The sequence below is a fragment of the Cavia porcellus genome, unplaced genomic scaffold, assembly GCF_034190915.1.
Source record: "Cavia porcellus strain 051 isolate PalLab524CR breed Dunkin Hartley unplaced genomic scaffold, mCavPor4.1 scaffold_14, whole genome shotgun sequence".
NCBI classification, from domain to species: Eukaryota; Metazoa; Chordata; class Mammalia; order Rodentia; family Caviidae; genus Cavia; species Cavia porcellus.
Genome location: NW_026947497.1, coordinates 39,016,966 through 39,041,848, shown reverse-complemented (window position 1 = coordinate 39,041,848; position 24,883 = coordinate 39,016,966). Strand labels below are relative to the sequence as shown.

At 39.9% G+C, this 24,883-nt stretch overlaps 1 protein-coding gene across 7 annotated transcripts in view; it reads left to right on the top strand.

Moving 5' to 3' along the window:
- Positions 1–24,883, top strand: part of Gab1 (GRB2 associated binding protein 1) — a 118,630-nt gene that overhangs the window by 24,738 nt on the left and 69,009 nt on the right. Inside the window, exon 1 of one of the 7 annotated variants that reach the window (XM_063260828.1) lies at positions 16,357–18,759. The exons of the other annotated variants lie outside the window; for them this stretch is intronic. The gene's annotated coding sequence lies outside the window, so the exon portion shown is untranslated. Of the gene's footprint in view, positions 1–16,356; positions 18,760–24,883 lie in introns of those variants that run through there. 7 annotated transcript variants of the gene reach the window in all.

The window sequence follows — 24,883 nt, the reverse complement described above, 5'->3', positions numbered from 1 at the left end:
AAGAAACTGTACTTGTTTACTCTCTAAGCCTTACAGTGACCTTTGACCAAAAGCAATAAAGTGTTACCTGACTTGACACTTCACTCAGGATCCCCAGCTGTGCCAGCAACAGAAATCTTGGCTAATTTAATCAGAAACAAAGTTAATTAAAGATATTAGGTGGCTTGTAGTTTCTCTGGGAAAGCTGAGAAGCTGTCTTGGAAACTTGTCAACCAGGAACCTGCTGCTGGGCTGGTCCGGGGAATTGTATCACAGCTGCCTTGTGGGCTGTGACCATAGGCCCCACACCTTTGCATTACCAACACCAGTGACACAAAACGCTGAGTGCCATCACCATGACCTCTGGTGACTGCATTCACTGGCCCAGTCTCTGAGCAGTTTGCTCTTGTAATTACTTGAGATTGAAAATCTGGAATGGATTTATTTCACAATACCAGTCTACCTGACCATGTTGTCTGCCTTTTGGTTACAAGGGTGGTTGAGGAAGCAATTATCTGTAGTTTTCAGCTTTTGTAATAGTAAGGTTAGTGATTCTGCAGGTATTGGAAGGGCAGCCTAAAGGAATCAGTTGTATGTGGCATGCTGAAGGTAGAGATAGAGGAATTTAAAAATGTGTACAAAAGCTGCCCTGTTATAATGCTTGGTATAAAACCTCTGCTAGTACTAAGAGAAGAGAAATGTCATGCAAAATCTATACTTTCCTGGTATTCTCATTACAGCAGCATCTACAGAGATGATAACAGCAGATACTTTGTTTATTAAGTTGTTAATGTGCTAGATAGTGTTTTGTTTTGTTGTTGTTTTTACTCTCCAGTCTACACAATCACTTTAAGAGTAGACATTATTGTCCTCATTTTTATAGGTAAGAGAACTGATACTCAGTAATTTCCAAAAACAAAACATGGTTCAGATCTGGTGGTGCGCTGATTAAACTCATGTCTGTTTGCTTACTTGAAAAACATCTCTGCTTTTGTTGTCATACCAAGTACCCCCTCATATGAAATCTTGTGAGGGAGCATGAGATGACCTCCTTGATTTAACCAGAAAATCGTGAGGACACTTCTGTATCATGTCCCTTAATAATTCATAATTTACCATGTGTCATGAGTTGGGATGCCTTGCTGGCCCAGGAAAATGGTTGGGGTTAGGATTCCTTAAACCTGAGAGTCTTTAGGTACTTTGGACATGAGGTTCTCTGGGAGGAGTTTATACAGTAAGAGACGGTGGTGCGTAACAGAACACTAGGTTAGGGGCTGGGTCAGAAAGGGTGGAACTAGCGAAAGACTGAGTGGTTTTTATTTGATAGGAGAACCTGGGTAGAGACCCGTTATGGGAGCCTTAAGAGCATAGTTTAAGGAGAGTGTGGCCAGCACCTGGTGCTTCAGGAATTAAAAGAGGTGGACTGAAGTTATGGTTGCCTTGAGTAATTTGAAATTGTATGTACTTACTCTTTCCTTTCTGTGTAAATGTGCCAAGCAGCGCAATGATAGAAACCCATAGTATTCTGGGTTCACTTACTCAATGGACACAGCCAATTATTTATGTTTACATTTTCAGTTTTTTTTTTTTAATGCAGCTGTTGTTCCTTTTTTACTATGCTTTGGTTTTGGTCTTTGAGGCCACATCTCTGGTGAGTAAACAGTCTGGATGGACATGGGTATTTGCTATATTCCAGTCTCATCTGTTGCTTTAGAAATCATCATCTCTCACAATAACTGAGCTGTTATTTTATACCTGCCCACACTGAAGCCAATCTGCCACTTTCCTTCCTACGCAGATGGCCTTGTGAAATCTTCCATCTATTTATACTGTTTGTCTTTTTTTGCAAATCAAAAGAGTCTAACTTTATGTTACAACATCATGGTAATTAAACTTCAGAAAGGATGGTCATTAAATTTTAGTTATTTACAGTTTGTAATTTCTCCTTTTTTTGAGAGAACCATTTTGAGAGTACTTGACCGCAGGTGAATGTATACAGTTAGCCTCCCTAAACCCATAGGTTCTGCATTTTTGGAGTCAACCAATCACAGCTCAGAAATACTAAAAAAATTTGCATCTATGCTAAACATGTACAAACTTTTTTCTGGTGATTATTGCCCTAAACAATACAGTATAATAATTTTATAAAACATTTACAAGGTGATTTAAAGTATATGGGTGATGCAGAGACGCTATATACCAGTGCTACTCCATTTTGTATAAGCAACTTGGGTGTCTCTGGTTTTGTAAGGGAAGGTTCTAGAACCACTCACCCAGCGATGAAGGATAACTTTAGTTGCAAATAAGATAGTACCCCTAAATGGATTATAGAAAACTATGGAAAAAATTAGATAGGTATTGGGATATATTTTAATGTCTATTAGGGTTAGATGTCCAGAGTAGAGTCTACTTTGGATGGGCCCTGAACAGGTCTCTTTTTCATGATTTGAGGTGCAGCCTCTTCTTGTCATCCAGATGCCAACCCTCCTTCTCCTAATCACCCCACCCATGTGGGGTTTGGATCTGGGATGTATCTCAAAGGCACATGGATTGAAGACTTGGTCTCTGGTTGTTGGTGTTCCTGCGGCACAGTGGAAATTTTAGGAGATGGGCCCAGTTGGAAAAGATATATTTGAAAGGTATGTTTTCTCCCTGGTTACCTCCCCCGCTTCCTGACCAGGAAGCAAGCACCTTTTCTCCCTCACACTCTTCCACCATGATGCTCTGCCTCATCCCAGCCCCTGAAATGATGGAGCCAGCCAGCCATGACTGAAATCATGAGCCCAAATAAATCTTTCCTTCTTCAGGTTGACTCTTCTCAGCTGTTTTCTAAGAGTGATGGGAAGGTGACTTACCTAGTCCTTTCTCATCACTGCAACGCCACTGTTTGCTGTGCACTTCCTTGACCCAGCACTGACACTGTCCATTTGTTTTCTGTACTGGTTCACCCCTGGACACAGAGGGAAAAGGAGAGCAGGAAAACAGATCTCCTTTATCTACTTGTTAATTCTTTGCTTCTTTCTGGTCCTCATCTCCAACCTTGCCAGCGATGAAATGGATGCAGGAGGAAGAAGCACGAGGGGGAAACGATACCTAACATTTCTAATGTTCTTTTCTTTTTTGCCCATCATACTTCTATCCCTTCCCCACCCACCTTCACTCTCTTCTTCTTTTTAACCCTTTAGCATTTTTAGCGTTTTGTAAGGTTAAGACTGTAACCTTAAAATCATGTTATCGATAGCCTTGTTCATCCCCCACAATGCCTAGTAGAGGGCCTGTCACATAGCAGGCACTCACAGTATGCTTGCTTGGGCTGAGAGTGTAGCTCCGTGGTACAGTGTATTAAAGTGTATTAAAGCATTCAGGAGGCCCTGAGTTTGGTCACCATCACTACTGGTGGGGCTACCGGGAACTTGCATGGCAAATGAGAAAGGAGCTTAAGGAGAATCTAGGGAGTCAGCCATCATTTTTCTCTGTATCCTTAACAGTTTGAGTCTGCCTGATTTCCTCAGCCACATCTCCCTCCATCTCTGATCCCACAGGGGCCTGTCTTCTGCGCAGCAGCGGGAAGCAGTTCCCACAGCGGGGGAATGTATGTTCACCTGGGGCATTTTTCCTGTGTGGTGGTTGTCAAGAAAGCTTTTGTGGGCTGCCCAAAGCAGGGACCCGAACTGTACAGCCTTGTTTCTATAGGAAAATGTGTTCTGAATTCAGACAAATCTATTTCCTAACAAACTTTGGGACGACAACCTTCCCATTAGTTGAGGACTGCCATTGTGTGTTCTCCCGTTCAGGCTTTTATTCATTACTAATATATAAAAGGACAATGGACCATTTCTTTGCAGAAGGGCCAGAGTTAGAGGTCTTTTCTTCTGGGCTTATTAATTATTGCATTAAAATGAATATCATTCATCCAGCAAACATTGGTAGCTTATTTTGAATGTATTTATAGAGTGCCTAGCACATGTGGGGCTTTATAGGAAGAATCCACATGTGGAGAAAATAGGGACCCTGTCCTGGAGAGGTCATAGGCAGATTTCCATTTAAACAAAAAACCTATATAGCAAAATCACTTCCAGTTCTGGAAGTTCAGTAATTCTTTAATTTTTTTTTTGAATTACTGTATTCATTTGCCCATTTTCTTTGTCATTTGTGGTTTGTTATTAAATTTATTTTTAGATAATAATGGAGAAAACATTGACATTCTTTTTTTTGCTACATGTCCTCTATCAGTTTACAACAGTAATGCTACCACCCACATCAACGCACTGAACAAAAATCTAACAGGAATGCCACGTAGGCTCTTCAATCAATATAAATATCTTGTAATATCCTTATTTCTGCTTAATAAAAAATGTTGCTATTCATTTTCTAGGATGTCTAACCCTGTTTAACCTTTGTTTTATACAGGTGTATTTCAGATCAGAGATAGTTTTTTTTTTTTTAACTTAGTGTCTTAGTTACTTTTTACTTGTCACTGAGACAAAATACTTGATGCTCAAAGTTGGAAAAGGAAAGGTTTATTTCTTACAGTTTTTAGAGATTTCAAGTCCATATTCAGTTGGCTCCCAGGCAGGGTGGCATGGCAGGGCCGCAGTTCATGGTGGCTACAAACAGCAAGGCAGAAACTGGCAAGAGAGTGACATGCCTTCTTCCTGCCATTACACTGTATGCTGGCTCCACCCCTAGGTGGGTGGAGCACTGACACCATCAATCCAAGCGCTAGACAATGAACCAATCACAAATGCACAATGCAAATGCATGAGGCCTGGGGGGCCACCAACATAAGCCATGACACTTAGTTTGGATCTTATTAATTAGGAATTAAACGAATTTTTGAGTATAATTCACCTCTACCTCAGTCAGTATTTTTTGTGCAAATTTTTAATACTTTGGTTGTTTTTATTCAGCTATTTTTTTGGTTTTTTTCCCTTCTTTTTCAATTTCAGAAGCTTGTCATGTATGTATTCTATTTTTGTGCACAAATTGACTTATATAAACTGCCATATGATGCAGTAATTACTGGTTTTCCCAATTTGGTATTTCAAACGTATCCATCCCTGTACAACTAATGACTTGGAAATTTTCTCTTTACAGTATCAGTATTGCTAGTTTTTTTTTTTTTTTAAGGGAAATAAAATGGTACCATTTTCCAGTTTTGTCAGATGAGCATTTAGAATGTCTTTACTGTCCCTGTCCTGTTTGCACTTTTTTTAGCCAGCATATATTTGGCTTAACAACATGCATTGTTATCTATAATATTACCTGACAAAAATAGAACATTTTGTATTTGTCCATTATATTGACTATTTGGAGTGCACTTTGACAGTTTAAAACTATATAAATTGAAAATTTCAGATCTACCTTATAAGTCTGTTTTACATTTTAGGTTTATTGCCCTCTGTATTACAATTTTAGACTTCATTATTTTTAACTAGTTTTAATGATTACCATTAAATCTTTCTTATACTGTAACTGTCTGCCTATGCTTTTTACTTTTTCTGTTGGCTGAAGTAAATCATTCGGCAAAATTTTCAGAGAAGGTTCTTGATTGACATACTTTCTTAGTCCCTAGATATCTGAGAATATCTTCCAGTTACCTTCATACGAGAATACTCACTTGGCATGGTATATAATTCTTGGGACAAAACCTTTTCCCTTAAAACTTTGTAGATGTTGTTCCGTTGTCTCCTGGCATTTGGAAATCAGTTTGATTTTCTCTTTTGTAGGTAACCTATTTTCTTTGTCTAGATAATTGCGATTTTTTTTTTAAATCTTTGAAATTAAAAAAAAAATCACCAGGCTATGTCTAAGTCTTGCTTTCTTTTCATTAAATTTTAAAGGCACTCGATGAGCCGTCTCCATTCACAGGCTTACTTTGTTCTTCAACTCTGGAAAGTTTTCTTCAGTTGGTTCCTTAGTTACTGTTTCAGCTTCATTTGCTTTCAGATGCGGCTGAATCTACAGTGTGTGACTGATTCTTTGCGCACTGCAAGGATTAAGGGTGTTACAAGTATAATTATTACTCATAGACTGTACCTTGGATGGCCCCTCTGCGTCTCTTTTTCTTCTCTTTCTGTATTTTACTTTTTTGCCTTTTCCTCTGCATTTTTGATAAATTCTCTTGTTTTGCCTTTAATAGTTTTAGTTTGTGACTAACCCAGTTTACTGCTTCCTTTAATTCTAAAGTCCAAGAAATCTTTCATTTGCTCTAAAACTACTGCTGTTAAGCTCACACTGCAATGAACTCTTACAAACTGTTCATCACTTTTTAGCTCATCTATGGAAACTGGGACTTCTGTTTCAAGAGGAGGCATTTTCTCCATTACTTAGGCCTCTCCTCCCACCTCAAGCGGCAATATTACTGCCTTTTCAAGGGCCCTTCTTCACAGTAGGGTCCAAATGAATGGTCATCCCAAGTCCCAAGATTCCAAGTGACTCCCATTACTTCGTCTCTACAGGTCTCACATACGGGGTTGAATACTGACATTCTTGAGTAGCAGTAGCAGTAACATCACCTTTACAGCTTTTAAGTAATTTCAGTTTGGCCTTGTTATTAAGGATGCAAAGTCCAAGAACAGGTAATTTTATTTTTATTCTAGATTTCTGTGATGAAAACAATTACACATTTCAAGAAATTGACATAAAAATAGAATGATAGAGCTTGACTTTAAAAGTGTGCTTTACAAGGATAATATATAAGGGTATTTTCCAAGTTACTTTCTCTTATTCCTACAACAAAATACCCAAAACCCAAAATTAAGAGGAGAAAGGTTTATTTAGCTTACAGTTTGCTTTACTAATCTCCCAGGTGTCTCTCAGGACAGTTAAGTTGATAATCAAGATTAACCATGACAGCTGATGATAAGCAGGTGCTACGCAATCACCTTTCTTTCAGATTTTCCTCTATTTTGCCCACGCCTGTAGTTTCTTTTTGGGCTTTTGATCCTTTCATTTCACAAAAGTGTACTGTATCTCAGGAATTAAGGATGATCGCTACATTTGGAGGGATCGGACTAGTCTTCTTTGTGCAGTGACCTGGTGAATGGCACATAGTTGGAATTCAGTAGAAATTTGTAGACTCAGACCAGTATTTGGTGGCAGGATTTAAGGAAGTTTTCAATGTCTCTGGGAAGGATATTTTTTCTGTCTCTCTCTCCCCTCCAATCCCTTTAAATAAAGATACTTAGAATCTGTCATTACTTTTCTCTTGTTGCTGGGACAAAATACTCAGCACTCAAAATGAAGTAAGGAAAGGTTTATTTAGCTCACTGTGGAGGTTTCAGTTTATAATCAGCTGGCTCCAAGGCATAGCATTGGGGCAACATTTCAAGACAGCAGTCAGCAAAGCAACAAGAGCAAAAAGTGGGGAAAAGTGAGCCTCTTTTCCTCCCTTGTACTGTACACAGGTCACCCGCTCTCCAGGACAAGTGTATTACTCACAAAATCTCCTGCCCTCCGTGCAGAGGCTGAGGATATTTACAAAGTAAGAATCCTGGCTCTCTGCTGGGTCCCTTAGTTAAATTTCTGAACTTTGCAAGTTGACACAGTTTATCAACCATAACAATCCCAAGTGTAAAAGGGAAAGAGTGAAAGCATTTGTAGGTCAAATGAGGAAAATATTTGGAGAGCCCTGGAGCAGTTGTTTGGTAATTTTATGTGAGATCTGTTATATTTAGATAGAACCATTTGGTTATGGGTGGCAAATGTTTGCTCTTTTGCTTTTCTTACCAGAGGAGTAAGTGAAACCTTAGTAAAACACGGCTATGTCCTAGAAGGAATTATAACATGTTCTTTCTTTTAATATTTATTTCTATTATTACGTTTGCAGTGCATGATTACATATGTTGTGGGGAATTGATACATGCACATAACATACATGTGCATACTGTTAATTCTGTTTTCCCCCTTCCTCTCCACCTCTTTTAAAAATTTTTAAATTCTTTTTGCTAGCATCAGATTCACTTACTTTATATGTTCTTATCAAGTTAATCATAAATAAGTTATCAAGTTAATTATCATAAACAAAGGAAATTACAAAGTTTTCATACTTTTCATTTAAATTGCCATCACTGTTACTATATATATTCTTAATTTCTTCAAATATATACAGTCTAAAAGATTTTAATTATAATACATCCATGGTTATTCTTGCCCACAGAGCCCTATAGACATTTTTCTTCTTATTTTATGCAGTTTTTAAGATTTTATTTCTCTTTGTTTATCTGAACTTGTAAGTGCTATTTTTAAATTTTCCTTTGTCAAAATTCATCCAACTTTAGGTGTACATTTCTTACCTGACCTTTTGTTAGCCTGGTGTTTACAATGACACTAAGCCTCATAAAGAAATACCAACCTCTACCAAATATTTAATTCATTTTATGTCTCTCTGTAATGACAAGAGACAGTATTTTCCTAGCTGAGACACTATTTGTAAGGTAAAATCAATGCAAGATGAAAATACCTGTTGCTCTAGTAATTTCCACAGAGGGTTAGTTTAGCCTCCCTAATGAAAGATAACAGGAGAAATCTGGTGGTGTTTGTTCCTCCCCAAACTCGTTTCTAAAGGGATATCATGTGTACATGATTTTCTGATAGCTTCCTCGAGCACCTAGAATCCCTTCACTGGACAGAGCTTCCTGTTTCTGAAGGAATGGGGGCCTGGACGGGGGTGGACAGGGAACTCAAGTTACATAATATGAAGACTGTCTCGTGAAAAGACTACAAAAACCAGAGGCATGCTGCAATATGAAGGTCAGTAAAAGCAGGCAGGACAGAGGCCAGTAGCTCTACCTGAAGAGGACAGAGAAAGACATTAACTAGACTATGGAAAGCTTGCCTCGGGGGAGCTGAGGTCTCCGCCAAGGGACAAGGCCATCCACTGAAAGCAGTGGACACACAGCCAGGGAATCTGTCCCCTGACCTTGGACTCCTCTCCTTATCTCTCACCATTGTTCCCCATTGGCCAAATGCACCTGAAAGCTGGAGAACAAGGAGCCATACAGTCTGTACCTATTCAGCACCCCGGGCTCAGAACCGGGTAGAAGCTGGTACCAAGTGGGTAACACTCCTCCGAGGCTGTCTTTCTGTGGGACATCCCTGTCATCCACTGATACTATGGAACTCTGAAGAATCGCGGCCTTGAAAATACTTGAGGCTACCAAGTTGAAGAGCCCTGAAAATGCAGATTTCCTATTCCTTCCACATCTATAGAAGTGTAATATATTCAGTTACAGAAACAGAGTCGTCCTCCACAGAGTATTTTGTTTTGCTGTGGGATAACTCTATAACCACGTTTCTCTTTGCATTAACGTCTGCCTTCTTGTAATGTGCAGTACACTACTTGCTGGCCCTGGAATTTTTGTCCCTGTGATATCTTGTTTGTTTGCTTAACAATCATTCCTTTATTCAGCGTATTTGCTGACCATCTGCTATGAGCCAAGATTCTTATTTCCCGTGCTGAGTATGAGCTGTGGCCAGAACTAAGCCTCTGCCCTCCTGAAGCTTACATCCTCCTGGGTAGAAGAGTGACTGAGCAAACAGATAAGGTGATGTCTCTTGGTGATAACTGCTGAGACCAACAGCTGTGAACTGTGATCACGGGGAAAACTGCGGTTTAAATTGGGCTTCAATTCATGATGAGTCAAGCGTGTGATACAGTGCCAACGCGCCTAATTCCGTCTCAGGCTGTGTGAACAGTGTGCCCAGTATTGAAGAGGTTGGATTTGTTTTCTTATTGTCCAGCTGGCTGGAGTACTGCATTTACGTATTGGAGAGACGTGAACACACTGAAACTTGTTCAGGGGATGTCCCTGGTGTAACCTTTGAAATAGCTGAAGAAAGGCATTGTATTCCCACCAAGCGCTCTCTAAGCGAAACCTTCCCAGTTTTGTCAACAGTTTCTCACATGGCGTGATTTTTCTACTCTTGACTATTCTTGTCTTTCTCTAGATAATTAATTTCCTCTTCAAATGATGCTCCTAGAACTTAACTCATTGCTCCAGATGTGGTTTCCATTCAGGTAATGCCTTGATCTTCCCTTGATCTGTTATTTCGTTTCAGTAATGTAGTTAGAGATTGAATTTCCTTTTCTTAAAAAACAAAACAAAACAAAACAAAAAAACTGTTACTTCTGATTTCCTGTGTTGAAGTATTGGTAGGCCAGATCTCGGGCATTTTGGTTTGCGCAGTTTGTGTGTATGTATTTAAACATAGTACCCAAACTCTGTCTCTTATTAAAATGTTACCTCATTGCCATCCACCCAATATTCTGCGTTAGGATCCTTTTGAATATCCTTTCATCTGACTTTGTTAATCAAGCACACTCTCAAATTTTATCTGATCTCATTGCTTCATTAAAAGAGAAATGACAGCAGGCTGTTCTTTCAGATGACAGCAATTCAATATTAGTCCTTTTTCAGGATAGCATTGAAGATAACCATGAACACTCTTAACTGTGTTACCCATTTCATGTCTTTATTTTATCGAGACATTGCCAAGAAATGAAGACAAATACTGATCCTGGCTTTCCATTTGATACCAGCCTTATAAAAAGAAGGGTAATTCGATGTGATGCTTAAATGTCACTGTCATTCCTCCCTGCCACCTTGTCTTTAGTCTGTCCACTTAAACACCCAGAGTTTTGCCGGACTTGGTCCCAAGCCTACCTCTGCATGGTTCACCCTTTGTGTGTGTGTGTCCTTTTTATCTTTTCTGGAGCGTCTGCTTTCCTGTGCTGTTGGTCATGGCTGCTTGATTGATTCCTTTGGACAAGGTATGGCTATAACAGTGTTTTGTTGTTGCCTTTTTTCAGGTGAGCTGCCATTTTCAGTCCCTCCCTAGATCAGATCTAGAAGGTTGGGGTAGTTACACTTTCTGACTACTGCGAAAGTTGTATCACCTTCTTCTCCAGGATTTTTATCTAGTGTCTCATCTTGAGTTTGCTGAATTTTAAGAAAAAAGTGGGAGAGTAGAACCGTAAGACATAGTGGCTGCCACTGTTCTCTGGCTGTGGAACCCGCTGCCCTTTCTGATTTTCATGCAGGGAGCACAGTCTTTTGCATTCAGTCCCAAGGCATCAGTATGTTTTTTTGGTTGCATTTTTAATTTGTGAGCTTCGGGTAAGAATACAGTGTTTTCTTTTAGGCGTTTCCATATTTATGGCTAAGTCTCTTAAGACTAGAGAGTATTGACCTTATTCTGCCTGGGAGAATTTTTGTTTTCCAAGAAGTGTAATGTGCTGTTTTATATGATTTTTCCAGATGGAATGTGTAGTATTTTAACTGTTCAAGTGTCCAAGAATGTGTTCTTTTTTTGCTGACAGTGTGACTTTCTAGAGGAGACTGACTAAAGCTGTCTCTTGCCTAGTACAAAAGTGACCATGGACCAAAGTGTCAAACACACCAAATCTATACAGTCAAGTGACTTTTAACTGAGGGTTCATATGGGGTGTGAGTAGTACACATGTGCTTATGCAGATTGGAGGACTGGTATCTTGGCTAAGTTCAGAGAAAAGACACTGCTTAACAGCTTTTTGTGTGCTGCAAAGAAAAGGCTAAATCCCATCTGCTGTACACTGTCATGGGAATCTTACTCTTGAGACTTGCAGAGTATGTTTGGGTTTTCTAGATTTGGCATTGCTTGAGTATGTGCAGTGTGAATTTCATACCAAATCTCTAATTTTTTTCCTTTGGTCTCTAACTGAAGTTTAACTGGTTAATACGGTAGCAGTCATCCTTATGTGTACAATTCGTGGTACTACTGAGTTTGCGTGGGTATTGTTGGCCAACTGAGGCAGCTCTGAAAGCACTGCTGTGCTGGTGGTCATGGGTGTATTACGGTGGTGGCAAACCTATGGCATTTGTGCCACAGTGAGCTGTGTGCATCACTGAAAACCCCAAAAGATTCTCTATCACTGGTCTAGTGGATATCTGGCTCAGTCTACGCTGTCCTAGAGGAGCTAACTTTCAAAAATATCTTGATTTAGGGGAGCCATTGCATGGTCCCTGGATTGTCCCAGAGACCTTAGAAAGCAAGTGTCTTGCACTGTACAGTCATAGTCCTGACTGCTAGGCCTTCCTTACCATTTGTTCCTACCAAAAAAAAAAAAAAAAAAAAAAAAACAATAAAAATTGTGGAGCCAGTAAGCCCGGTAACCTTTGGAACACCATTAGTCTTCTTAGAGGAGTGTTTGATTATATCCTCCCTTGGAAGGACAGGAATGACATTCATGGCTGAGGAACAACTGTAATCATTTTGGTATGTTGAAAACATTTCTTCTTTTTATAGTACTGGGGATCAAACCCAGAACCTTGTTCCTGCTGGGCCATTGCCCTTCCACTGAGCTACAACCCTAGCCCATTAAAATGCATTTTAATGTGATCCAACTTTTACACTGAAATGATTTGCAGTGAAGGCTCCTGGGTCCTACCTGCTGGTTAAATGCTGTGCTGCTGCCTTGCTCCTGTGGACCTCTGTAAACCCATCTGCTCCTTCTCTCTCTGAGCACTTACCACTTGGGTGGTCAGGGAGACCATTTGTCTCATTTGCCAGGTGGGAGTACTTGGAAGGCAGGCACCATTGCTTATTTGGCTTGCTTCCCTGCCCTGGTCATTCTGTGACAGGAGATGGGGAAGGAAAAGAGCTGAGAAACATTTCTGCTTCCTATTTGACCCTGGAAGACCTTTAAGTTGCCTCAGAATATGAAAATCGCAGATATTTCAGGAAGTGGCCACTACCATTTTCTGAATGTGACAGATTGTTTAGGTTCCCAAGCTTGTGACTCCATCGCAGGACTTCTCAGCCTCAGCACTGTTGACATTTTGGCCCTCTGCATAGTAGGTTGTTACCCTAGGTCTTTACCCTCTAGATGCTAAGGGCACACCCCTATGGCAAACAGAAATGCTCCAGACATTGCTACATATGCCCTGGGGGCCAGATAGCCACCTCTATGTGCTTATTACTGCTGTGCAGGTTCTCAGGTCTGGGAGAGACCAGCGAGTGACAGAAATTTAGCTTTCTGGGAGGGAATTAGGTCTCATCTAGCGCCTTGCCTTCTGCAATACTCCTCTCTCCCTAGCCCCTGCCCAGCACATGGCATTATATTCCTTATATTCCATTAGGAAACTGATCTGGGGAATTAGAAAAAAACACAAATCTGTGAGGTCATACTGCTTTGAGACTGCAGGGTTATTTGTTTTAGTTTGCTTACAGATCATGAACCTGTGCCTATTTTCTTTTTTTCTTTTTTTTATCAGTACCAGGGATCGAACTCACGACTGCCTGCTTGCAAGGCAGGCGCTTATGCCGTTGAGCTAAATCCCCAGCCTCTGTGCCTACTTTCAAGTTAACTAAACGAAAGTGTAAATTTATACACATAGATATGCAAGAGGGCCACGATTAACAGCCCAGAAAAATTTATGTCCAGTGCTACTATAAATGAATTTAAGATGTATAGTGAGCATTTTTCAGATTCACAAAAATAAAGCCAACTCACTGGAATGTGACTAGATTCCTGGCCCAGCCCGGCGCAGTGGTATGGGCATCATGTTAGCCTATTTTAAGTACATGCCTCAAGAGAAAAGGCTATTTAAAGCAAATGATAATTTGCCTGCTTAAAAAAAGACTTGCTTATTATAGTTAGAAAGTAGATATAATGATGATGGAGAAATAGCTGGTGTTTCTGCTATCGTTAGGTTTCATAAGGAAAGGTACTTTGTAACTTACTAAGATTTCTCACAGGAAAGTAAGGACACCAAATTAAATATTAGCTGGTTGTGGTTATTTTAAGACTTAGCTCAATAACCAAGAGAACTTGGTTCTCACAATTTGTACCTTTTGATTAAAAATAGCTTTAAACAGGTTTATGTTGTGCTTCATCAAAAATTATAGAGGACCAGCTGACTGAGACGCTTTGTCACAGAAATTAGGCAATTCAGACTTTCTCATGCGTAGAAGTCCTTTTTGCTTTGATCCCTATCGTTCTTAGTCTGTGTTTTCAAGAGAAAATGGCAGGGTACTGAGCCACTGGGACCACATGATATCTGCTGTTTGAGGTAGGGTAATATCTGACGAGTTTTTTCTTTTCCCCATGACTTTTGGTGAAAAGCGGAATACTGTATTTAGAGTTAGTTGGAGAGTTCTTGTTTTGTTTGGTTTTGTGTATGCCTTATCCAGGCATATCTGAACTTATATAACAACAAAAATGTATCTAGAGTTGTAGATAAATCTGTTTTTAGTAAGTTAGGTTAATAGCATCAGGAGAATTTCTGAATTGAACTTACTGTAATATTCTGGACACGTTAGTAGACACTGGTACAACTATGTTTGATTTGCCTTTTTTATAAGCTATTTCTTAAGTATTAAACTGATGTAATTCTCAATGAACAAACTGTCAACCACAAAGGCTTGTGATTTGTTGAAAATTAATAACTGAAAACCTGAATGTTTTCAATATTTGAAGTCCCTTAGCAAGGAGATATTTTCCTTAGCACAGATCTTTTGGATACTCTCAAGATGTAAATTATGGTGGCAAGAAGTCGTTTTTTGAAACCTTGCAACATTAAGTTGATTTTTCTTGAAAATGATTTCGGAGCTGAGTAATCCTGGAGTCCTGGAAGACACGAGGATGTCAGATGTCTTGGCACAACCTTGAGGCCAGGGGGACTTTCCTACTTTTTTTTTTTTTTTTTTTTAAATGTAGTCCATCTTCATAATATGCGGGAGTTTTATGACATTTCTTCTGTTACATTGAAATGCTTAGTTTTGCATGCTGTACGTGCTGCTCTGTGAAAATAGGCTCTGTGTATGTCTGTATATGTTTATGTGAAATGAAAAAGAAAAGTGGAGAAGACATTCTTGGGTGTGTAATGGTGAAAGTTTTCAGCTATGTTCCTGTGTTTGAAACGATCCCCTTTAAGTTGTATGGTTGGAGCTTGGAACAGAGCTTCTCCTAGAGGCAACAGTTTAGTATATGTGGTGTAAAGCTTCCAGACTGGCCCTCAAAGATGATTCAGTGTGTCGGATACTAACATGCTTTGCAGCAAGGGGCAGTGATACAGAGCAAATATCAACACATTGTTACTTAATGGTATTTAACCTGCAACTCAGGTTAAATACCTGGAGTTCAAATAGAAACAATTTAGATTAAATACCTGGAGTTAAAATAGAAGATTTTTAAGAATTAAAGAATAAATTTCAGTTCTCTTAAAAGGTGATTCCAGAGGAAAAAAAAAGTTTTAAAGACACTTAGTGGTATGGTGGAAGAACTCCCCAACAGGCTTGAAGATGTCCTACTTAGTAATGCAGTTCCAAGTATGGCCAAGTAAATCAGCTTCTTTTTTTCTTTTTAGTGGCGGTGGTACTAGGGCTTGAATCCAAGGCCTTTGCACTGACCTGTAACCTCAGCACTTTTTAAAATGTTTTATTTTGAGACAGGCTCTTTCTAGGTTGCTAAATTCCCTAGGTTAGGCTTGAACTTGTGATTCTCCTGCCTCAGCCTTCCAAAGTGTTAGTGCTTACAGCCGAGCACCACAATGACTAACTGTAAACGCTCAGTTTATTGAGCCTCAGTATCTTCAAAGGTCGTGGGAGTTGTTACAGAGATCAGAGCAGAATATATGCAGGAAAGTGATTTATAACATAAAGTCCTATACAAATACAGTGTCCGTTTGGTTTTCTTCAGTATGAAAAATCCTGTGTCCAGGCCATTCTCCCTTGACGCTTGTGCATTCCTAGCAAAGCTCTTCACGCTTAACAACAGTTAGTAAAGTGCCACATAGCTTACAAATATAACAAATCCATGATATTTTAAACCACATGGATCACAGAAACATTAGCTTTCTGGAAAGCAGTAGACCGGAGTTTCCAAAGTAATCTGTTTCTTTGTATGCCTCTCTCTCTCTCTCTCTTTTTTTTTCCCATCTTTTCTGAATCTCCCCTGTTCTGTCCTTGTCTGAGTGTCTGTCAGTCACCTCCAGTTTCAGGTTACGCATGGGGACTCTCTCCCTGAGGCCTGGCCTATCTCTGACTTTGTTTGTGCCTCTGGACTCAGACCAGTTCCCACTCCCACCCTTGCAGTTGACTGGCTCTTCTGCTCAAGGTCTCATCAGAAACCAAACATGCAGCCTCTCCTGAGGGGCCATGGCCTCCACACGGTGTTTCCATGTTACTGATCTAGCCTTGATTCCTGGTGCCAATAGTAAAACAAAGAATGCTCAGGTCCTAATTCCCCAAACCTGAGCAGCTCTACCAGTAACACTAGAGTTAGGGATATGTGGGGGGACCCATTGGACATTGCAGACCAGAGCTGCTCCCTTCTCTGCCTTATTCTCTGGGGTGGAGAATGGGAGGGCGGGGCGGGGGCAGGCTATTTCCATGCAATCCACCAAAGTTAAATCAAGAAGATTTTATTAAAGTAGTAATTTTTGCCGGGTGTGGTGGCACATGCCTGTGATCCTAGCACTTGGGAAACTGAGGCAGGAGGATCGCTTTGAGTTCAAGGCCAGCCTAAACTGCATATTGAAACTCTGTCTCAAAAAGATGAAAAATAAAACTGTTCATGTCCAAAAAAAATTCATATCAAAGTTATAAAACTGAAGGAACAGACAGAATAATAAACATGTACAGGTGGAAGAGAATTTGGAGATCAGGAAGTGAGATTTTTTTTTTTTTTTTGGTTTTGGACTGAGGAGTCTTGCGCTGGGTAAGGTAACTGCTTTCAGTGTGTCCTATCTGGCAGTCCTGAGTGGGTTCAGAGGACATCCTGAAGACCGCACATCCGGGTCTGGTCACCTCCTCCTTCCCTTGTTAGAAGCATTTGCCGAGACCCTTGACTATCGAAACTAGAAAAGAAATTGGAGGTCGCCTACTATGCAACCTCTGAGCTTTTCCTCCTGCCACAGAGGGAGTCAGTAATTCCTGAGCAGGGCAGTTCCTAGAAGTTGTGGAAACAAGACCTATGACACGATTCCTTCTCTGGGAGCTGACGGTGTTACATGACAGAATTTGAGGGCGTCTGTTTCTTACCAGTAATGCACTGAACTGGGCGTTAGCATACTGGGTTCTGGTGCTGTTTCTTCCACTGACTCTTAAGACTCAGAAAAGATCACTGAACTCCTGGGCCTCACTTTCTTCTTCATAAAATGAGAAGATTGAACCTTGAGATCCTTTTATCTGCACTTTGTGTGAGTCACAATCCTATTCCACTATTTTAATAATCAACCGTTTGGTCTCTGCTAGTTGTTTTATTTCAAGATCCTCTTAGCCAGGCTGTAAACACATATTAATTTGTACACTATGATAAGCAGTGGTACAATTCATAGAACCACAGGCTAGAAGAAAACCTAGAACTAGTCTGACTCTTCCATCTTAATGCAAGACTCCACCCCAAGCTTGTGTAAAATAATTTGGATTATTACATACTGTGGGAGGTCCACCTAAAGTAGAATATAACTTCTTTTGAAAACTCACAGACTAAGAAAAGAAGTTAGAAGATGATTATTATAAAACAACTTTTGACTCTACAAAGGAATTTAACCCCAGAATTCTTAATAGTTTCTCCAATACATTAAAAATATAAAATGAATTGCACATTTAGTGTACTTACATCAGAAATACACAGTACTGTATACTTCAAGTCCATAGTTCTCTGCACCAGGATTGAATGTATCTGCACCAGCTACGTTTTCTCTTACCTAACTGGGGGAGTTTTCTATGGTTTGAGAGCTTTGTTGCTGTTGTGTTTGAATTTCCTTCCCTCCCCATGGTCCTCTCAGTAGTACAAGTTGCATTTGTTTATAAAACAATCACTGAAAATATGAGCGATCATCTCTGGCTGTTGGATAAGTTACAGCTTGCAGGATGAGCCTGTCACTGAGGAGGATGGGACAGTTACCTGTGGCAGGAACATGGCCCTCCACATAGGTTCAAATACCAGCAGTATCTCTGACTAGCGTTACGCAAGGGACCTACCCCCTCAAGATGTATCTTTCATCTGTCACATGGGAATAATCTTAATAACGTTTATATCACATGACAGACTGAAGCATTTATTGTTTCCAAAGAGGCCAACACAGAATAGGTACTTCATGAAAGTTAGTGTCTTGCCGGTAACCGTGGCTGTGGGAGTTGTAGTATCTGAGACCCTTTGAGGTGTGGGGTTGTGGATATAGCTGTACTCAGTGTGGGACAGGGAGCCCTTGGCTTCTGAAGCCAGCAGCTTACATACAAGTCAACCAGGTCTGATTGTGAAGAGTCTCTGACTGTGTTATTACCTGTTTTCTGATTTGCAAACTGAGGCCAGCAGCTTTTCCCTCCAGGGGCTGCTGGCAGTCTGGCCGCCTTAGTTATATGAGGTGCTGAGAACAGTCCTTGGCATCCAGAGCACCTTGACTGCTGCAGTCCATTTCAATGAGGATTGTTTGGCGTCAGAGTTCTCTGCAGACTGTTTCTTGCTTTTGCTTTTTAACATTGCATGGGGTGGCTTTCCAAAGACACCAGTGCTTCAGTGCACAGCTCTTGCTCCTGAGCAGTGCTTGGCTCACTGCTTTAAGAGGAGATAGCTGTGCTCTGAGTCTTTTATCTCTTGCATCTCCCCACCCCACCACTCATTCGCTGGGTTTGCTTTTGTTATTAATGTGGAGAGGTTGAAGTCACCGCCTTGGGTGCAGGCCAGGCAGCCTCACCGAGGTCGAACATTACTTTCCTAGGATCTGGTCAGAAACAGGATGGTGGAAGCCAGAGGGACTGGGACGCTGCCTCTGTAGGCAGCCCACAGGAAAGGTGTGTTTGTTTTCTTCGTCATACTTAGGTGAATAGATCAGACCCTATTCAGTAGCTTAGTGATGTTTTTTTCTCTTAATCATCTAGTTACTATCCTGCTGGGCTCTCACGTTGTTTATTTTCTGGTTAGACAGATTCATGCTGTTTTGTTATGCATCTTTTTCCATTGTTGCATTGTTGAAAGTCTCATCAGTTGATTAATATCTTGTCAGTTGATTAAGGCAGGTAGAATTTCTCAGTGGACCTGCTATTTCTTTAGGTCCTACAAAGATTATTTGTAGGGGATTATTTAGTCTATTTTTTTTTTTTGTAGATAAAATGATGTTACAAAGTGTTCATTGAAACAGCACATGAAAGTGTGTTTGGTTCAGGAATAGAACACACTTTTATTTTCTGCTCTACTTTTTTATATGTGGGGCTTGGGAAACTGTGTTATTCTTTTGGAAAAAGAAGTGGAATTTTATCAGGCATTTTCCTGAAACTCCCTACCTTCTCTTTTTCCTGAACTGTGCCTTTCCAAGTCCTGTTTTGCTCTCTGAAGAGGTTCCATCATTTAAAAAGCACAGGAGCTAAAGCTGAGGCTGTTTTGATGATCAGTTGGCTTCATGAAAGAAGATATTGTTTGTCAGGGAAAGATAGGGTCTGAGAAAGAGCGTTTGAGGATCATATGACCCTTTGAGTGAACGCAGAGCAGTGTTTTGTTAGCTTGAGGAGTGCAGATTTTTTTTCCCCTGTATCTCCAAATAAATATGTGGCCTCAAGCCCTGTTTTGCCTCATGATGGGTAAGGGTGAATGGGGAAGAGAAGATAACATTCTCCAGATTTAAACTTTATTCTGACTCTTGTTTTCAAATTGTGGGAGTTTGCTGCAATTTTAGAGTCACCCATTGTGAAATTAAAACTGATTTCTATTTGATTCTAGTGCTACTAAATTGTGATATACGTGTATTTAATATCATAGTTGGGTTTTTTTTTTTTTTTTGCTGTTTACTCAATTTAAAAGCAGTGATCATGAACCATAATTCCTAGAATTATTATTCTGTCATAATGATGTGTCACAGGTGTTTGAGTGCTAGACGCACTCCTCTGTCCATTTGAATTGTCAATTTAGTGGAGATAAATGTAGATAATAGCTCTGTATGGTAATGAGTCTGGACCCCTTCTCCAGAGAGACTGCCTTTTGATATGTTATGGTACCCTCTGCCTCTGATCTTTCCAAAACCATCAGATTGTTGAAACTTTGTGTGCTGTTAATATCAGAAGTGCATCTGGGATTTCTGTATATGATTCAGATGTAGATTAGTTTGATTTACGCCCAAAGCCACATTCTGCATCCTCTTACAGAACACAGTGAAAGGAGGCAGTTCTGCTGTTAGTGCCCTGATATTCTTTATTCTTCATTCTTTTAAAAAGATGTACTGGGACTGGAGGAGTAGCTCAGTGGTACAATGCTTGTCTAGTGTGTGTGAGGCTTTGGGTTCAGTCCTCAGCACCACCAAAATAAAAATATATATTGTTGTGATATAAAAATTTTTCAAATCTAAAGAAAAAAATTTTTATTGTACAAGGGAAAATTGCTGTTGAAATGTTGAAGTATTTACTTCAACAAATTTTTCTTTTCTATTAGACTGTTCTGAAACTTACTTTTTTATAATATATGTGAGCAGATTTTCCATAGCCCCAAATATTCTTTGAAAGACTTTTAAATAGCTGCATAGTCTTGTGTCTGTTACAGTTTTGCCCTAGAAAAAGTTAAACAAAGATACTTACTAAAGTAAAAACGCCTATTTCAGGGATGTCTCCTCTCCTAATTTTACAAGTAATTAACTTAAAAGAATAATACAGAACATGCAGATTTTATGCTTTACTCAAGATAGATTTATTTTTGCTTTGTCTCATTTCTGTAACAAAACAAACACTTTATATCTTGTGTAGCAACAGCTAATTTTAATAATTTTTAATTGACTTTTTCATAGCTGTTAAGTTGGTGAAGTTTTCAAAAAATCAATTTTTATCCCATTAAAAAGTAACAGGCTAATTTTGAAAGAATCCTTCCCCTTAAATTTTGAAACAAGATTAAAGTTTTTTGCAGTTTGGATTCCTTTACCAGGATCAGTTGGCGTCATTGGCTCCACTTTAATTTTGGGGTAAACGTGACTTTCCATGGGCCTCTAGGCTTTGCAGGACAAGAAAAGCCAAGGCAGCCATGGAAATGGAACCAGATGGTACCCATGAAGGGTGCCAAGCCCTGCAGAGATAGATGCTATGTGCAACAGACGAAGGGCAACAGCAAATGTCGACAATCCCAATTTCCTGGAGAGAAAAGCTCTTCCCTTTTGCTGGTGAATTTTACCACTGCTTGTGCAGGCTCTGCTGAGCATGGTGTTGTAAAGGCTTCATGCTGTTACTTCTAATGGGCAGTGGAAGAGGACAGGATGACACTGGCAGGGACTGCCTGACAGCCACCTGGGCTGTCTGATGAGATCCACTTTAATGGCATTCTCAGAATCTTTCAGAGGAATCTGGGCAAGTCATTTAACCTCATATCATTGGTTTACTTGGCTCTTAAAGGGGGCTAGTAATTAAACTAAAGCCATCAATCACTGAGTGGATCTTATTGGCAGTTTTCATTTGAAAACTGAAACCTAGAGCCATCTCTAAATAGTACCCTAGATTTGATTAGTGCCATGACTGTGGATTGGAATTGACACAAGGGAATTGATTTGGGGAAAGAATGTGTTTAAGAGTCATATGGTCCTGAATTTGTATGTATGTGCAGTTACTTTGCTCATATTTCATCACCTCTCTGAACTTCATCTGTCAGAGTGACCAGATTAACAATTGCTTTCAAGACAAGCAAGAGCTTGTATAAGTGTGTAGCACAGGATAAGCCTTTACTAGATATTAGTTACTGTGATAATGGTAGATCTGTGCTAAATCATCTGACGCCACTGTGTGGGTTTATGATTTATCATTAGGGTTCTGTAGTCCTGAAACAAAATTTTTTTCCTTTCTAAATTAATTGTAGCTTTGTACCATGAACTGAACTTTGAAACTGCAAAGTCTTTAAGATACCTAAAGTTCAGTGACTTAAACAAACACAAAGGTTTTAGTACGTTTTGTCTTTATCAGAGGAGTCCATGTGATCCATACTGTTCCATAATTGATGTGGTATTATCTCAACAGACAAATTCCTTCCGGCTTGTTTCTCTGCCATACTGAATGCTGCAGCCATCATTAGCATCAGAGAAGTTTCTCCACAGTTAAAGATGTTTCTCCACAATTTCATTTCAGCCCAGAGAATGATAATCAAGAAGTTGTATGAATCAATTTCACTCACATCCAGTTGACCAAAACAGTCACAGGAGCCCATCTAGCTGCAAGAGAGGCATGGAAAAATGTCCTTTTTTAAACCATACAGCCTACTAAATCTTCACTTACTACAGAAAAAGAATGAAGAAATAGTAGTGTGAACATCTATCAGCTTGCTATCTGTATCTGTAAATAATATTATATTGCAACAGAGCTGTGTCTGTTGGTTTATGAATATCTGTGTCTACTTTCATGTTTCAGTGAAAATTAAGTAGTTGTTACAGAGACTGTTTGCTGAAAAGCCCAAAGTTATTTGTTGTCTGACTATAGCAGAAGTTTGCTGACCTCTACTATAGTAAAAAGGGAAGTAAACACTAGGGAAACAACGTATAATCAGTGTGATTGTTTAGGACATAGTAAGCAGAAAAGGCAGAGTTAGGACTTTGTACTTATGAGGAACTACCATCCCCCTGGGCACAGGCAGTTGGTGAGCAAGTGACTGTTGGAGAAGTAATGATCAGGGACAGATTTAAGAAGCCAGCCAAGAAGTAACCTGATTGAAGTAAAGGGAGAATATGTGAAAGATTGCTTACTATCGTGCATTGACTCTTGCTTCATGGGCAGAATGTAGATTGGCTCCTCTCTACTCATAGTTTCTTTCTCACCTCCCTCCTGGAGACTCAGCATCCTCCAGAGTCACTTCCTGTATGTGTGGCTCTTATGTTAAAGAATTTCCAGCAAGTTCTTGTACCTGGTTACCTGCGTGGTAAAGGCCAAACTCCTTAGTTTGTCACTTCCGGTCCTCCCGTTTCTTGGACCCAGTCTTCATTTCCTGTCATGTGTTCTTTCTAACCATACTCTAGAGTCCAGCTTGGTAGAAGCATGCCATGCCCTCTCTGGGCTTTGCTCTGTCCATGTGTTTGTTCTTTATTGTGTGTCCTCTGCCTTACTCTGTCTAAAGGCTCTGAGGACCTGGGACTCTAGCTCATGTGACGACACAGGAGAGTTCTGACTTCACATGGGCATCTCCCCAGTCCTAAGGGTGAGTTTTCCCTTCTTGACTGCTTATAGTGCCCTGTTTAAATCGCTCATGTGTGTGATTATTGCTAGTTTTGTAGAGACTAGATCTGAGGTTAGGTGCAGATCTGACACACTAGGCAGTATTACTTTCACCTAGTAAGTGTCTAGCGATTATCTTACTGATAAGTGCAGTAATGATGCTGTCTACAAACAGAGCCAGCAACAAATTGCTACCCCTTACCAAAATTTACTCTTATTATACATGAAAAATTTAACTCCAGGTAAAAATAAAACTCTTATAAGCATGTTGAAAATGAGTGCCAGTTGAGATCTTAATATCCCAGAGTGAATTTTAGGTAGTTTTTAGTGAAAGAAAACTACAGTTTAAAACTTTTTCTTGAGACCCCAAAAAATATTTGAATGAGCTCTTATTTGAAAGTTTTAAGCATTTCCCTGAAAGCCACAAATGAACCAGAAATCAGAGTGAGCTTTTGTGATGCATACAGTGGGATGCGTGGGCAGAGCCCCTTCTGAGAGACTCCTGCAGAAAAACTGCCAGCCCACTCCTCAGTGGAGGAACGGTGCATTTTCTGCACCAGGCTTCCAGGAACATAACCTGAGTATATTATACCCACAGAGGGTAATATTTTGACAGCTTTGTCTTTCCACAGTCAGTAACCAAGTGTAAGAGCTTTTATTTTTTATAGAAATAATTTACCCTATAGGGTGCTAACCGTTTTTTCCCTCCTCTGATTTTTTAACCAAGCACAGAATGAGGAAACCAATATAAATAATGAAATATTTTCTTATGCTGGCAAAGAACTCGAGTTGTTCACTCATCTCCTGTTAATTAAAACCTAGTGAGTCTGGCGACAGTGTCGGGAAGCAGATGGGTAAGTGTGCATTTTCCATGCATATTCAGACTTCTGCAAGGCATCCTGGGAAAGATACCTCCTCTGTCTAGTAGTGGGACTTCCCTGTGAGTTCAGTAGTGGATACAAGGTGTAAATGCCATGGTGATAATTGGGGTGTTTGACAGGAAGGAAAGAAAGCGAAGGGAGCCTCTTTTCTTGTAGTTTTGTGCATTTTGAGATTGCTAAAGAATAAGACCATCCTGGAGCTCTTCTGCGGTTTAAGTTAGGAAACAAAATAAAACAAAACAAAATACATTACCATTGTATGGAAGTTTCTGCTGTGTCTTTGCCTTTAAGTCACTTTCTCTACCTGTTCTCTGTGCAGTGTCTGGCAGGGTACTCAGTGGACGGTAAATGCTCAGTACATATTTGTTCAATGAATAAATAAGCTTTCTGGAACTTGAAAGGATTCTTAAGCAAAATGATTTTTTAAGGCGTAATGACAAAAGGTGCTTATCTTCCAATCCCTTTTCTCCCTTTACTCTGTCTGCCTCCTCTAATTCATAACCCCCTGGCACCTTTCCTGCTTTTAAAAGTTTGGGAGAAGTGGAGGTGTGTGGCCTTGTATTACTGGGAAAATCCCAGTGTTGTGTAACAGTGTTTCATGGGCTCTTTCATAATAAATAATATCAAACACAGCCAGAGCAAGTTCATTTTGAATTAATAGTCTTTTTATCTCACAGTGTTAAAATAGGATTCAGAGATAGCCTGTGAGGAGCATCGTAGAGTTTTAGAAATGGAGTGGAAAGTTCTGCCTAGAAACTGTCTCTTGTTATGCTGTCCGCTGTCTGATTCTTTCAGTGTTTTTGTTTTACACACAGTTCAAGTCTTCAGCTAACAGTGGATTAAAGGTATTTGTGAGCAAAGCAAATACAATT